Genomic DNA, 15,643 nt, shown 5'->3' with positions numbered 1-15,643 from the left:
TCTGTAATTTTCCTTAAAAACTTACATACTTCTAAACTGTAAATTTACATATATTTTTTAGAGTGTAGGTCAGAACCTATAAAAAGGGACTTTTTGGTACTTTTTCGTTCTACAAAAGGTACTTTTTGAATTTTATTATATAGAACCTAGAAACATGAAATTAAGTATGTAGAGACCGTATTAGATCAGAACACATAAAAGGGAACTTATTGGTACTTTTTCGTTCTACAAAAGGTACTTTTTGAATTTTCTATAATATTAAACCTAGAAACATGAAATTTAGTATGTAGATCCTTGACTAGGTAAGAACCTACAAAGGGTACATTTTCGTTCTACAAAATGTACTTTTTGAATTTTCTATAATATTAAACCTAGAAGCATGTAGGGCCTTGAATAGGTAAGAACCTAGAAAAAGGGACTTTTTGGTACTTTTTCGATCTACAAAAGATACTTTTTTAATTTTCTGTAATATTGAACCTAGAAACATGAAATTAAGTTTGTGAAGTACTGATTAGGTGAGACCCATAAAAGGGGGCTTTTTACTTTTTAATTTTTCATAAGGTACTTTTTGAAATTTATATAATATTGGACATAGAAACGTGGAATTAAGTATGTAGAGTCTGAATTAAGTGAGAACCCATAAAAAGGGACTTTTTGGTTGGTACCGTTTTGCAATTGGTATTTTTTGATTTTTTGTAATAAAATTCGTACTGACTGTTTTTTAACACATCATGGTGAAGGGTATATAAGATTCGCCACAGCCGAATATAAAACTCTTACTTGTTTTTGACTAATGTCGTTTTAGATTGGATAAATGTGGCACTGTGCAGTGAGAAGAATAATTTACTAACAAATATGGTTCTTATTCTGTCCGGCTGTGCCGAATCTTAAATACCCTTCACTACGGTGTGGTAAAAAACAGTCAGAACCAAAAAATCTTATCTATCTATATATATAAAATAGTAGCGTTACTGACTGACTGATTCATCATCGCACAGCCCAAACGGCTGAACCTAGCATAATGAAATTTTGACAGTAGTTGTGTTTTTGGTAATGTAAATTTGTACATTTGCGGGTAAAAAGGGAAAAACGGGTAAAACTGGTTTTCTTAATAATCTTACACAATATTAGTGATACAAGAAAAAATTTAAATGCACCTGTATCTACTCTTAAAATTGGCATCTGTTACTTTTTTGATATTCGTACTTTTAAGGGGTAAAAATGTGCAAAAAAGGGGATTTTTGTACCTTTTTGTCCCTTTATAACTTTTGAACTAATTAACATAATACAATTTTTATAAATATTTCGGTAACATCTCCCAAAATTATGATTCACATGTTTCGTGTTTTTTTAAAATTCAGTCAGAGAAAACTGTATTTATGGTACTTTTTAGCACATTAAGAAAACTTTTTCGCTTTATTATTATTAAACTAAGGACTAGCTCTGTAACATTTATTGTAATATAATTTTTGCATCTCACTAGGGAAAAAAGTACCAAAAAAGGAAAACACCAGAAATTATATTTTATTCAAACACATTGAGCCAATTTTTATACCCTTCACCTTCGTGAGAAGGGTATATTAAGTTTGTCATTCTGTTTGTATTTTCTATAATATAATTTTCCGACCCTATAAAGTATATATATTCTGGATCCTTATAGTTAGCGGAGTCGATTAAGCCATATCCGTCTGTCTGTCTGTTGAAATCAGTTTTTAGAGGTCCCCAGATATCGGCGAGATCCAAATCTTCAATAATTCAGTTAGACATGCTTTCGAGAAGATCGCTATTTAAAATCAGCAAAATCGGTCTATAAATAACGGAGATATGAGCAAAAATCCGAGACAACCTCTGAAAATTTCATAAAAAAAGCCACATTTTTTCATGCTTTGTTAAAAAAGCAACAACAACACTGTGAATTGGATAAAGATGTACATGTGCTTGTGTATTTGGTTTTATTCAGCTGTGTATTTTTTATGTTTGGATGCTGTTGACGTCATTGAGTTGTGTATTTTCTTTTTGTTTTGTTTTTGTAAATTCCGTTCGTGAATTTTGTGCCTTGTGAATTTTGTTTTTTATTTCGTTTAGCGTTGTTGTTCATTTTGTTTTTCTTTTGGTTTAGTAATAATGTAGACGGGAAAAATTTAAAATTTATAAAACTAATAGTTTAAAATACACTATGATGAAGGGTATATAAGATTCGGCACAGCCGAATATAGCACTCTTACTTGTTTTAATTTTAAAAAGTAGTTTATTTACTCACACAAAATAAGCTGTTGGTATATTATTAACCAAATTCGAGTAAATTGTTTGGTACTTTTTAAAATCACTATTTTTCTAGAACAAATGAATGCAGATTTGAATTGTTTGAGTTTTATCTGTGATATATAGATTTAAAAATGAAATATTTCCTAAACCTAATTCTCGAAAAAGTATATTCCTAAGCGAAAAGTGGAAAAATTTTATTCTTTATTAGTACTTTCCACTTAAACATACATGGTCCTCATTGAATAAGATTATTTAAGAGAGAACTTTTTAGTACTTTTTATCTCATAAATGGTACTTTTTTAATTTTCTAAAATACTCAACCTAGGAACATTAATTTTAACATGCATGGCCTTGACTGAATAATATTCTCTATGTGGGAACTATTTGATACTTTCCTATTCTTCAAATGCTGCCTTTTAGATTCTTTATAATGGTTAATGAAAATTTATTGAGAAAAATTTTTGTACTTTTTCTTTTTTCCTATGGTACTTTTTGATATTTTTATGATATTGAAAATAAAATTTAAAATGTAGGAACCTTAGTGAAGAATCTACTGAAAGTAACTTTTGGGACTTTATCATTCATTAAAATTATATTTTTTTAATTGTATATACAGATACATACAATTTTTGATTAAATGATAATCTATTAAAGATATTTTATAGTACTTATTTTCAAATAGTACTTTCGAAATTTTCTATAATATGGAAGCTAAATGAATGAAACTTATTGAATGCGAATTTAATCACGTGATATTGAACGTATAAAACTGAAACATTAAAAAATGTATTTAATTTAAGTTAGGGTGGCGAAGCACCCAGGGTATGTTAGTTTCACATAACTTACTAGAGGCTCAACATGCTTAATTTCATGTTTCTAGGTTCAATATTATGGAAAAATCAATTTATGGGTTCTCACCCAATTCAGACTCTAAATACTTAATTTCATGTTTCTAGGTTCAATATCATAGAAAATTCAAAAAGTACCTTTTGCAGAACGAAAAAGTACCAAAAAAAGTTCTCGTCTAATCCAGGCTCTAAATGCTTAATTTCATGTTTCTGGGTTCATTATTGTAGAAAACTTAAAAAGTACCATTTGAAAAACGAAAAAGTACCAAAAAGTTCCCTTTTATATGTTCTCATCTACTTCCAAATCTACATACTTAATTACATGTTCCTAGGTTCAATATTATGTAATATTCAAAAAGTAACTTTTGAGAAACTAAAAAGTACCAAAAAGTTCAATTTTATGGGTTATCAGACTCTACATACTTAATTTCATATTTCTAGGTTCAATATTATAGAAAATTCAAAAAGTACCTTCTAAAAAACAAAAAGATACAAATAGTTTACTTTTTCCAGTTCTTACCTAATTCCGACTCTACATATTTAATTTTATATTTCTAGGTTCAATATTATAGAAAATTCAAAAAGTACCTTTTGATAAACGAAAAAGTACCAAAAAATTCCCTTTTATGGCTTCTAACTTAAGCCAGGCTCTACATACATAATTTCATGTTTCTAGCCAATAACAACACACTAGTGCTGCTCTCGATCTGCTACTCTTGCTCTGCTGCTCTCGTTCTGTCTTGATACAATAACAAAATTTACCGTATAATTATGTAAAAATCTCAGTTTTTGATGAAATTTTCAAAGGTTGTCTCGGAATTTTGCTCATATCTCCGTTATTTATGATCCGATTTTGCTGATTTTAAATAGCTATCTTCCGGAAAGCATGTCTAACAGAATTATTGAAGATCTCGCCGATATCTGGGGTCTTCTAAAAACTGATTTTAACAGTTTGGTAAAGTTACCTACTAGTTATTTTACTTTAAATATCTATTTGTTGAAATTACGAAGATAACTGCACCAATGCATAGCTATTTTATTGCGCTCCAAATAATGGTTTAAATTGTATGTAAACAAATTTAATTTTGTTATCGTTTTTATAAAACACAATTCTTAACTCGGAATGAAAACTACAAAGCCGAAAATAAAGTACTTCTATATCAGATTAAAGGAAAAATGTAAGTGTTAGTTATGTTAGTACAACCCATTATTTCATTTCATCTACAGAATCATATTCTTACAGATTACTAAGATTCAATAAATCATAATATACTCCACTTACATTTTTGTGGCTTGCCAGCCACAACTAAACTTACAGATTTAATATTTTATAAATTAATCATATAAAATATTTTTTTCTGACTGTTACTAACATATGCATATGGCCCATTTCATATCAACTCAAAAAATTTTTGTTGAAGAACTGCTGGACGTAGAGGAGTTCAAAGTAGGACATTTTGGTCATACAGGGTTTTATTCAAATGAGTGTAACCTTGTACCTATTGGTCCTAGCACAAATTGTTCAAAGTAGTTAAAATATCTATTTATAAAATATCTATTTTGAAACAAAAAAAGCTTTCAGTTGAAAGCGTCAATTTTGAAAGACAAAAAGTACCTTTTGAAAAACGAAAAAGTACCAAAAAGTCCCCTTGTATTTGTCCTCACTTTATCCGGGCCATACATACTTAATTATATGTTTCTAGGTTCAATATTGTAGAAATTGCAAAAAGTACCTTTTGAAGAACGAAAAAGTACCAAAAAGTCCCCTTTTATGGGTCCTCACTTAATCCGGGCCATACATACTTAATTAAATGTTTCTAGGTTCAATAATGTAGAAATTGCAAAAAGTACCTTTTGAACAACGAAAAAGTCCCCTTTTATGGGTCCTCACTTAATCCGGGCCATACATACTTAATTACATGTTTCTAGGTTCAATATTGTAGAAATTGCAAAAAGTACCTTTTGAAAAACGAAAAAGTACCAAAAACTCCCCTTGTTTGGGTCCTCACTTAATCCGGGCCATGTATACTTAATTTCATGTTTCTAGGTTCAATATTATAGAAATAATATTATAGGTTCTCACTTAATCCAGGCTCTACATACTTAATTTCATATTTCTAGCCAATAACAAAACATTAGTGCTGCTCTCGCTCTGCTACTCTTGCTCTGCTGCTCTTGCTCTGCTTTGCTTTTATAAACAAATTACAATAACAATATTTACCGTATTGTTATGTATTTTGTTTTTGTTTTTTGCAGTTTCTGTCTGAGCATGAATAAAAAATCTAAATTTTATATGAAATTTTCAGAGGTTGTCTCGGTTTTTTGCTCATATCTCCGTTATTTATGAACCGATTTTGCTGATTTTAAATAGCGTTCTTGCCGGTCGTATGTCTGATAGAATTATGGAAGATTCGGATCTCGCAGATATCTGGGGTCTTCTAAAAACTGATTTCAACAAACATACAGACAGACAGACGGACAGACAGACGGACATGGCTTAATCATCTCCGCTACCTATAAGGATCCAGAATATATATACTTTATAGGGTCGGAAAATTATATTATAGAAATTACAAACGGAATGACAAACTTATATATACCCTTCTCACGAAGGTGAAGGGTATAATAAACCGTCGAACAATTTTAGGATATAATTACCAAAACATTAAAATATTTATATGTTTTTGTGTATAAACAATTAAATTTAGGTATAATTGTGATTTTTTCTATATGCACATTTATATATTTATTAAGGAACATACGCCTTATCCTCCTTTAATGCTGAAAATAAAATTTTGTAAAAAGAGAATGAGGTGTACTTCAAAGAAAACATTTGAAAATTCGAAAATAAAAATTTATTCATTACTTTACATATTTTTCTAAAAAGTTTAATGACATAGAAAAGGTATACATAGAACTGAAACTGAGAATGACAAAACCTAAATCTTGAGAATGTATTAGTTGAAAAATATGTTACCCAACAAACACAAACTCTTTCGTTTAAAAAGTTTTTATATTTTTGTTTGACATTATATTTCGATATTTTATGAAATAATAAAAACGGAAAGAATAGCAATATAATAAACAAATTACTTACTATAGATAGAAAATTCCCATTTTGATATAAACATTGTTCACAGAAATTTTAGAAATAAAAAAAAAAACAATTATAAAACGCCTAATCTACATTTCATTTAGATACATTATCCTAGCAGGACCCCTCTGCGAGAAACGTTGTCAATTAATTTCTTTACTTAATAATATTTTATTAAACAAATTTAATTAATATTTTTTGTCCACAGTTAAATGTATATCCACTTCTAACAATTGTGTTTAAATTTATACTTCTCTCTACTAAAATGTTATTACCCCCCTCCCTACCAAAAAAGTACATAATAATAAAAATAATATTTTTCTTTAATTTTAAAACATAAAAGCTTAATAAAAAGTATTTTAAAGTCCAAATTCAAGAATTTACTTTTTTACAGCGTCTCACAGTACACTTTGAATAATAAAAATTGTATTTAAAGAAGCTGCTTAAATAACCTCAATAATAAAATCGAAAAAAAATATTTAGCTAAAAAAGTAAAAAAAAAAATTACGAAATATTATAATAAAAAAGATTTAATGTTACGAAATTAAAATGTTTGTTACTGCAATATATAATTACAATTTTTGTGCTATTATATAAACTTTTTTATGTTTATTTAAGATTTTTTTTTTAATATCAACAAAATATAAAATTAAACAATAAAAAACATAAACACAAAATCATACTTTAAAGCCATCATCACAAATCATAGAAGAAAATAAATTTTATATTTTATAGATTTTATTTTGGTTGAAGAAAGCAGTATGGGCAATACGTTTGAGGTTTATTTTCACATAATAAAATAAAAAAATAAATTTTCAAAATTAATATATCTTAGAAATTTATTTCTTGTACTTATTTTAAGAGGTCAGAATATTTATCAAATGGGGCTTCAAGCTACGTATCATATTATTTCTGCCTATGCTAATATCATCACTTCTACAGTACTTAAATAGAGAAAATTCTACTTCATTTTCGCTTCTTTGGAAGCACTTCTTTGCTGGACCCTCTACGACTGCCCTTTCATTGTTTTGTTTCAATTTTCATAATTTTGATTTGTAATCAATTGATGCAGTTCTTAATCTAATATTTTGGGCTTAAGATTTAATATATAAAAAATTCAAAACAACTAAACAGAGGAAAGTTTTATATATGCTTTTTGCCAAATTGACATCAGCATGTTTATAATTTTTTAATAACATTTGTTGTCAAAGTATGTACATATAGTTGTCAAACAAATCGATGACGTTGTAAAATCGTAAACGCAGATTCGGTCTACGACTGGTATAATATTTATTTGTTGTTAAACCGAACGTTGCGTTGTCGAAATAGTAACATTGTGTTGGTAATATGACACAAAGCGTAATCGAAATTTCAGCAATGCCTTGTCAAAATGACAACGATAGTTGTCAAAATGATAACTAGGTGTTATTTAAAATTAATACACATCCGTTTGACAATAGATTGTATCAATTTATGTATTTTATTACCGTCTTCGTCCCTCCCTGTATGATTTTATTAATTGTAACTACCGATACAAAATCAATCCGATTTCAAAAATCCTGTTCTAAAATGAAAGGCGTCCTAGAGAGATAAACAAAAACAAATAGTTGTCGAATGCTTTGAGATGAAGCCTGGTGCTTGCTGAGTTTTGTTTATTAAAAGTAATGAAACTTTCCTTCATGAATTTATCGGATAAAAAAAAAGAAGATACCGTGTCATAATGTCTATAAGAAAAATAGTTAAAGTCCATGGATTTCAAAGAGTCTATTTATAAAAAAAGACTTAATTTTGAGAAGACGGTATTCGAAATATCCTAGAGTTTTGAACCCCTTTATCCGGCCGAAGGTCAGTTATCCAGGACAAAGGAATGAAAAACTAGATTCTTAACACATTTTTTAATATTTTTCATTTTTATAAGTGTCACAATGTCCATGAACATTATGGTACTTTTAAAAATTTAAATGTTAGAAAGCGGTTAAATAATTACTAATGTACCCTTATTAAAATAAATGACACATTTTGGCTAGATCTTTATAATGACAATATTGACAGTCAATAACTTGAACTTACAAGATAAATACGGGCATATATAAAAAGGAAAGTTAACTCCCTCTATACAAAATTGCCTAGTACTACAGGATATTTATTAAAAAGGAACAAATTTTTTTTTTTTTAGTACCATTATATGTTTATAGCGGCGAAACCTGATTTTAAAAATTCAGTATTCACAATTAGAGAATATTTACCCCTTGACCATTAAACATATTGCCTACACTGTGACCTCAACAACATTTTCTCATAAAAATACATAAACGACAACAATAAATAAACATTTTTTATGCAAAAAATTGATATTAAAATTGATATAAAAACCAAAACCACCACCCAAAAAATATTAAACAAAAAAAGCAAAGAAAAACAAGTTATTCATTTTGTCACACAAATATATTGTTGTAAAACAGAAATACGATGTCATTGAGGAGCTTGAAGAGCATTTGGAGCGTAAAAGCAATCCAAAACGTTCGAAACGTGCTTTTGGCCCGTTAACACCAGCATCGGATCGTCCTTTAGTATTACCCGGTGGTCGTCGTTGGTATCGTCCTAAGGATGCTTATAATGATGAATTCATAGCGGAAACATTAAGTGCACAAGCTGAGCTTATTACCGGCACTACTTTAGGGTAATTTTTTTCTTCTTATATTTAAAATAATTTTTAATTTCTTTTTCAACGTATTTTTCTTATTCATTTACATCTACTGTCGTAATTCATAAACTTCTGCTCATTTTCATCCTTCCCCACCCTTCAGAACATTTCAACATTTACTGAGTCTTCCATTTATTTATTTCAATTTTTTATGAATTTTCATTAATTCTTTTGGCCTTTTCATTTTCGTTTTCTTGCAATGGAAAGTGGGTGAAAATTACACAGCAAAAGAATACTTTTTCGTTCTTCAAAAGGTACAAAAGGCTTTAAACACATCATGGTGAAGGGTATATAAGATTCGGCACAGCCGAATATAGAACTCTTACTTGTTATATTTTAACATATTTGTAATACAGGAGAAATTCTCTTTTCATTGATCTCAAACACTTATCTCAAAACCTTGTAGTTTATTAATCGTCATGTGATCGTTTCAGAAGAAATATCAAACAATTAATAATATAAAGGTAAACGTTATTTTAAAATAGAAGTTATAGATTATTGGAATTCTCTTTAAGATTATCAGACATGTTAAAAAAGTCGAAAAAGTCAGCGCTGAATTCGAATCTGACCTCACATTTTCTCCATCATTAGGAAGATTGTTGGATGATTAATCAGTAAACTGAGTCATTTTTTACTCCTTTTGATGACCTTAAAGTGATTAATAAGTATAGCGCTTAAAAAATGACTCGAAAATGATTCCGATATATGATTGAAAACTAAATATTTGAAAAATTGATCATCCTGGTGTTTACAATATGATGGCTTTATTTTGTGGTCATATTTTAAGCAGTTGGAAGATCTAAAATTGTTCTTTATGTAATTGTTTTTGTTTGTAATGAAATAGCAATACTTACACTTAAAATGACTCAAATATGAGTCGAAACTGATTAGAAATGTGGTTTAGAAAAGACTCTTTTGGAAGAGTTAGCAAAACATTTTGCCAAAAAATGAGTTGATATAATTCTCATTTCGTTTATAAAATTAAATGTATAGAATTTGAATTTGATATTTATAAAGTTTATTTTCTGTCAAGGAAATTTAAATTATATTATGGGTCATCCACGTGTTTGAAATGTGATTGTTTATAAATATAGTTTGTAGTTAAAATTCGCGCAGTCGGAAGATCAAAACTGTTATCTGTTATTTTGTATTTGTCTGTAACAAACATAAAAATTACACAGAAAAAACTCAAAAATGACTATAATACAGACGTCGGCGCTAGTATTGTTCTGACAACGAAGATTTTCGGCATAATTTACAAAAACAACGTACACTCTAAATAATTTTCTAGAATGCATAACAAGGAAAGTAAATAAGTTAATCTTGTTTCATACTTTTTTTTGTACATTTTAATTAGAAATGTTGTTTCTATGTGAAGAAATTATCATTCTTAAGTACATTGATTACACATTGTCTATAAATATTCGCATTTTACAGTAATGCAATTTAATCTTCAAAATTAAAAATAACCAAATATTTTTTTCAGTGCAATTTCAATGAAAAATATGCCAATAGTGTGTGTGTAGTGGTGTTTTTTTATCTGCCTCTCTATCCGCCGGTATATGCTATAATATGATTCGGAAATAACTCAAAAAACGATCAGTTATTTTCTCATTAATGACTCAAAAAAGATTATAAAATGAGACAAAATTGATGAGGAGTGGGGCTCATTTTCTCCCGACAAATGTATAATTTATGATCAGAAAATGAGAGCATATATGATCATTTTAATCGTGCAGAAGAGTCATAAATGACTCGAATGTGATCAAAAATTTTAAGAAATGCTAGCTGGGATCTGAGATTTGAGATATTATGTCCTGAGTTTTTAGAAAACACAATTTTTGTACCTTTTTAAGACGTTATAACGGCGAAAAGGCAACTTTATTTGTAAAATGTTGTATGCCATCTGAAGGTATATACTTTTAGCCAAGATGCGCTAAATAAGGTGAAATCGTTTTGACCTTCAAGCAATTTTCTAAATGGGAGTTTGTATGGGGGCTAGAGTCATCCAATTATCTTGAAAATTGAGGCTTGTAGCGCAAGGTTTACATGGTCAGCTTAATCGACTCAGAAAATGATTCTAAGCCGATTGGTATACTTTAAGATGGGTATAGGACGAATATTTTTGTATGTTACAAACATCAGCATAAACCAGTATACCCTCCCCACTAAGGTGGTGTAGGCTATAATTGTTGTGTTTGTACTTATTACATCAAGGTGAGTCAAAAGTTTATGCATTTAAATATAAAAGACTTAAAAATGTTAATTTTCCGCAAAGTTTTTGGGAAAAAGTATGTTTAAAAATTTTAAGTTGTCTATAAAAAAATTCCAAGAAAATATATAAAGCTAACTTTACTTGAAATATTTTAAGTAAAAAATGTTGTATATCGAGGGGACACAGGTTCATGCATAAAATGTATATTATTTTATAAAAATTCTCAAATCGCAAATACTTTATCAATTTTAGATGACCCAATATATTCTTAATTATTTTGCAAAGGGTTTCGATAACCACGTACCGTTTTTGGATAGTGTCTTGCTTTGGGGACATCTGGCTGCTCCCCCGGTTTACCCATAAGATCCAAGTTCAAAACTTAAACTTGACAACACCTCCTCTCTCTACAATAAATGTTTCAATAGGACTAACCGTTTAGAACTTTTCTGATCAAACTAGATGTCGCAATTTTTTTTATTGTCACAGGGACGAAGCCTTTTGGAAATGGTTCATAATTTTAAGTTCATAATTTTGCTTAATATACTCGTATATTAACAAACCAAGTTTCATACAAGCTTTGGTGACCCTCATGAATTTTATAATTATACATTTGACCCTATCCTCTATAAAAAGCCCCCTTCAAAATTTGACTTAAATGTCCACAATTCTACTCAACAATAAATGGTTTAAGTATGTATATCTAAGACAAGGTACAATTCAACTTAAAAGTTTTATTATGAGAACTAAATCATATTTTACTTTTTGTAACAGGTGTATGGTCGACCTCTCCCGACTATAATTTCTTATTTGTTTCTTTTATACCTCTGTTCGTTGGTCACTTTCCATTATTTTTAGACCTGAAGTATTTAAAATAAAAATATGAAAAAGTATCTTATGACTACGTATTTAGTGAATTTCACTTAGAGGTTTAATAAACTTATAATAAATTTTTATGAATACAGGCGTAAGATTTTAAGTGAAAAATTACGGAGAGTAAAATAAAATGTTGACGATTTTAATTTTCTTATTTATCTTTTAAGCACTCGTATGTTATCTGAAATGTGGGCTGTAAACGATTACTGCTAGAAGAGACATCTCTTTTGACAAATATAAACAATATTTATATTTAAATAAATTAATTTGTATTTATTTATATAATTTTGTACATTATATACACGGCACATTATAAGTGTGTGCGTAGGAACGATTTTTATTTTATTTCTACGTACCTTCATACAAAAAATGTCTTTGAATTTAAGTAAATATATATTTAAAAATAAAAATAACTCAATGTAAACAAAATTATCGAGAGCGATCAAGCAGGCCCCCAAAACATAACATATAGTATTGCCATATTTTATTTCAATTGAAACATTTGTTAATAAGTTTTGTGAACTATTCTGTAAACATACATAAAAAAGTAATAGCAATTTATTTGATAACTAGTCTGTCAGTCAAGTACATTAGAAAATTGCTGGCATACTCCCCGTAAAAAAATTAACCTACATACAAATTTGTTACATATATTTTGTGTAGTATTAATTATTAAAACACCTCTACTTAACTGAAGTCTAAATTTACGAAATTAAAGTGCTATGAGTTTATCCAATAAAATAAATAATAATACAATTTGTTAATGTACAGTTTAATTTGTATAATTTAAGGTTGAAAACTTTTCTGAAAAAGAAACATATTATGATTGGATTATATGGTTTGCCAAATCAAATGATTATTTTTAATTTATGATTTACATTAACACACCACATTACAATTATGTACGTATTATATGATACATTTACTTTAATATATGAAACATTTATAATAATATCATATTCATGTCTGTTCTGTAAATCAATTCGGTTTTAAAACCAAATTTGGTGTTCTGTAAATTGAATTTTTATTTGAACATAAAATTCAGAAAAATAAACACATTTTCAACGAAAAAGTTTTTTGCATTATAAAACCCAAAGAATAATTACTTAATTTATTATAATAAAATAAATCGTTAAATAAATCGAATTTAACTTTAGACTAGATTTGTTTACACGGTTCAAAAACGAGGAAAATTATAAGAATTCGTTTTTAAACGAGAAATTTTTTCGGATTCGGTTTTCAGAATAGACACGATTGTCTTTTAGTTCATGTGGAAATCTGTCCATAGAATTATATTTTACTAGTTGATACTAGTTGGCATTATACAATATAATTTATAGGGTGGTCCAAATGATGGCTTACTAAGCTTTTAAAGATAAATAATTCACTCGCGTCAAAATCACCTTCGTAGGAAGGTATAGAAAATCACGTCAACTCAAAAGTTTGTCCTTTAATAAAAAATATCATAAATTTAACCAACTTTCCACTTATATTGCATTTATTCATCTAAAATAAGTCTAAATTATAATAATGACAATATATGAAGATCCCATTATAATCGAGTGAGTAAATTAAAAAACTGTAAGTCGTGTGTCAAATTCATACATACATATATAAAAAACTGAAGTATTCTCACACGTTTTATTTAAATATTTAATTCTCCTTCTTGGGCCTAACAGTATGTAATTAAACATGCCAATTCTCCTTCTAAAAGTCACGCTAACTTACATAAATCATTAATGAATACCGATATCGCTATGAAACCATGGATTTGTGAAGGATTTAACAAAAAATCGTTTAATTAAAAAGAAAATAGTTCGCCTATTTCCCTAATAAAAATTTATAAATTGATAATAAAACGAGAAATCTGGCAACTACTTATGCTTTCGAGTCTGGTTTTTATTTACTCTTCATTATCACACTTTAATAGGAGAAGAATCAATGAATGGAGACAAAAGGTAAATACCCGTAATAACAATTACAACAGCAATTGTACAATCCCCTCGTCTTAAACCCCCTTCTCGACAGATCATACAAATTTCGAGCAGTTTGTTTGAATCCAATAAATAATATATGAACATGTGAGAACATACTACATCGTATGTAGTATGTATTTTTAATTTTCTCAATGTTGAGCATTAACATGGGTTATAAAGCGAATTGTTTATTTTATTTTAATGCAAAATGGTGCAGTTAGTAGTTGGGTTTTCTTCAGTTTTTTGTTTTTTATTTATTTTTAGTTTAAATTGCATTTCTCAGGAATGCACATGCATGAATAGCCAGCAGATTTTATAATTCAAGAAAAATATAAACAGGTTTGAAAGTAACTTACACTTGTTTATTATTAATTTATGCACTGAGATACGTATATAATAAAATTTTCAATTAACTTTAAAATTTGAACACAATTTAAAAATCTTGTTTATTAACAATTTGTTTTCTTTTTCAATAACTTATTGCGCCGTTAAAACTTTTTAAACGGTTTTATTTTTGAATTATTTTTTTTGTGAATACGAGTTGTTATAATTTTAAACTTTTCGATCTTATATATACGTAAGATTCACATCTAACCTCCGCAAGTTAACCATTCGGCGCGAACGAAGCAATAATACTGAAACAAAATAAACTGTTCTTGTTGACACTAAAAATGTGTTTGTGCCTGAAACATGTTGCAGCAATATGTTGCCCATCTATAGGAACACGCCAGACAACTTGTTTCGTTAATCCCACCACCCCACTCTACCAGACAACGATAACAACAGGTAGTTATGTTTATTTTCAACAACAAAACGAACGTCACTTGGCAGTTTCGTCACTATAAGGTGTGATGGTGGTTTGGGGGAGTCAATGAAACACACTAACCTACCGCAATAAATAAAAGTTGGAGTTGCCAGAATGATATTTTTTATTGCAAGTTTTATTTATAAATAAAAATAAAAAACTATATGTCTCTATGTTCTTTTATGTTAACTTCTACAAAACGATTCTCCCAAATTTTTATTGTTACCGCCATATTCTGAAATTCATTATATGATAACCGGAAGTGGTTCTGTTCACATTTATTGAAAATTTCTTTGTATTCTATAATAAATATAAACTTTCGATGACAAACTATACGCAATTTTGATTTACGTAATATGAATGGAAAAACAAACCGGAAAAAACCAAGTAGGAAATTATAGTCGGTGAGTGAGGCCGTATAATTATAGAATTCGTGAGGGTCATCAGGTCTAGTAAAAACTTGGTTTTGTACCTTTTTGTCGAAACACGAGTATATTAAACATAATAATGAACTAAAAGCCCTATTCGCCGGGTTCAGTTGCATGGGGGGCTTCAATAGGCTTTGTCTACAATGCTATAGAAGGTCATGTGCCAAATTTTATTGAATTATCTCGAAAATTTACACCTGTAGTTTGATTACAAGGTTTACAAGCCCTATTCGGGGGTTCAGTTGTATGGGTACTGGGTGAAATAACCCATACAAAATAATTATATTATTTTCAAAATTGCGACGTGTAGTTTGATAACAAGGTTTATTAGTATAATAACATAAAATATTATGATTAAATATAGTCCAAATATTTCATCATAATATAGTTTTATTAATTATAATGTGATGTTGTAGCATCATATTGTAGTTTCAA

At 28.6% G+C, this 15,643-nt stretch overlaps 1 protein-coding gene across 1 annotated transcript in view; it reads right to left on the bottom strand.

The window, feature by feature from the left end:
* The window catches only part of LOC111684790, an 84,977-nt gene extending 70,572 nt beyond the window's left edge, over nucleotides 1–14,405 (bottom strand). The window contains exon 1 of the mRNA XM_046954970.1: nucleotides 14,332–14,405. The gene's annotated coding sequence lies outside the window, so the exon portion shown is untranslated. The remainder of the gene's footprint in view (nucleotides 1–14,331) is intronic.
* Between the last annotated feature and the right edge of the window lie 1,238 nt (nucleotides 14,406–15,643).

This window comes from Lucilia cuprina, chromosome 6, assembly GCF_022045245.1.
Source record: "Lucilia cuprina isolate Lc7/37 chromosome 6, ASM2204524v1, whole genome shotgun sequence".
In the NCBI taxonomy this organism is placed as follows: Eukaryota; Metazoa; Arthropoda; class Insecta; order Diptera; family Calliphoridae; genus Lucilia; species Lucilia cuprina.
The sequence above is the reverse complement of the archived record's forward strand: the minus strand, read 5'-3'. Positions and strand labels throughout refer to the sequence as shown.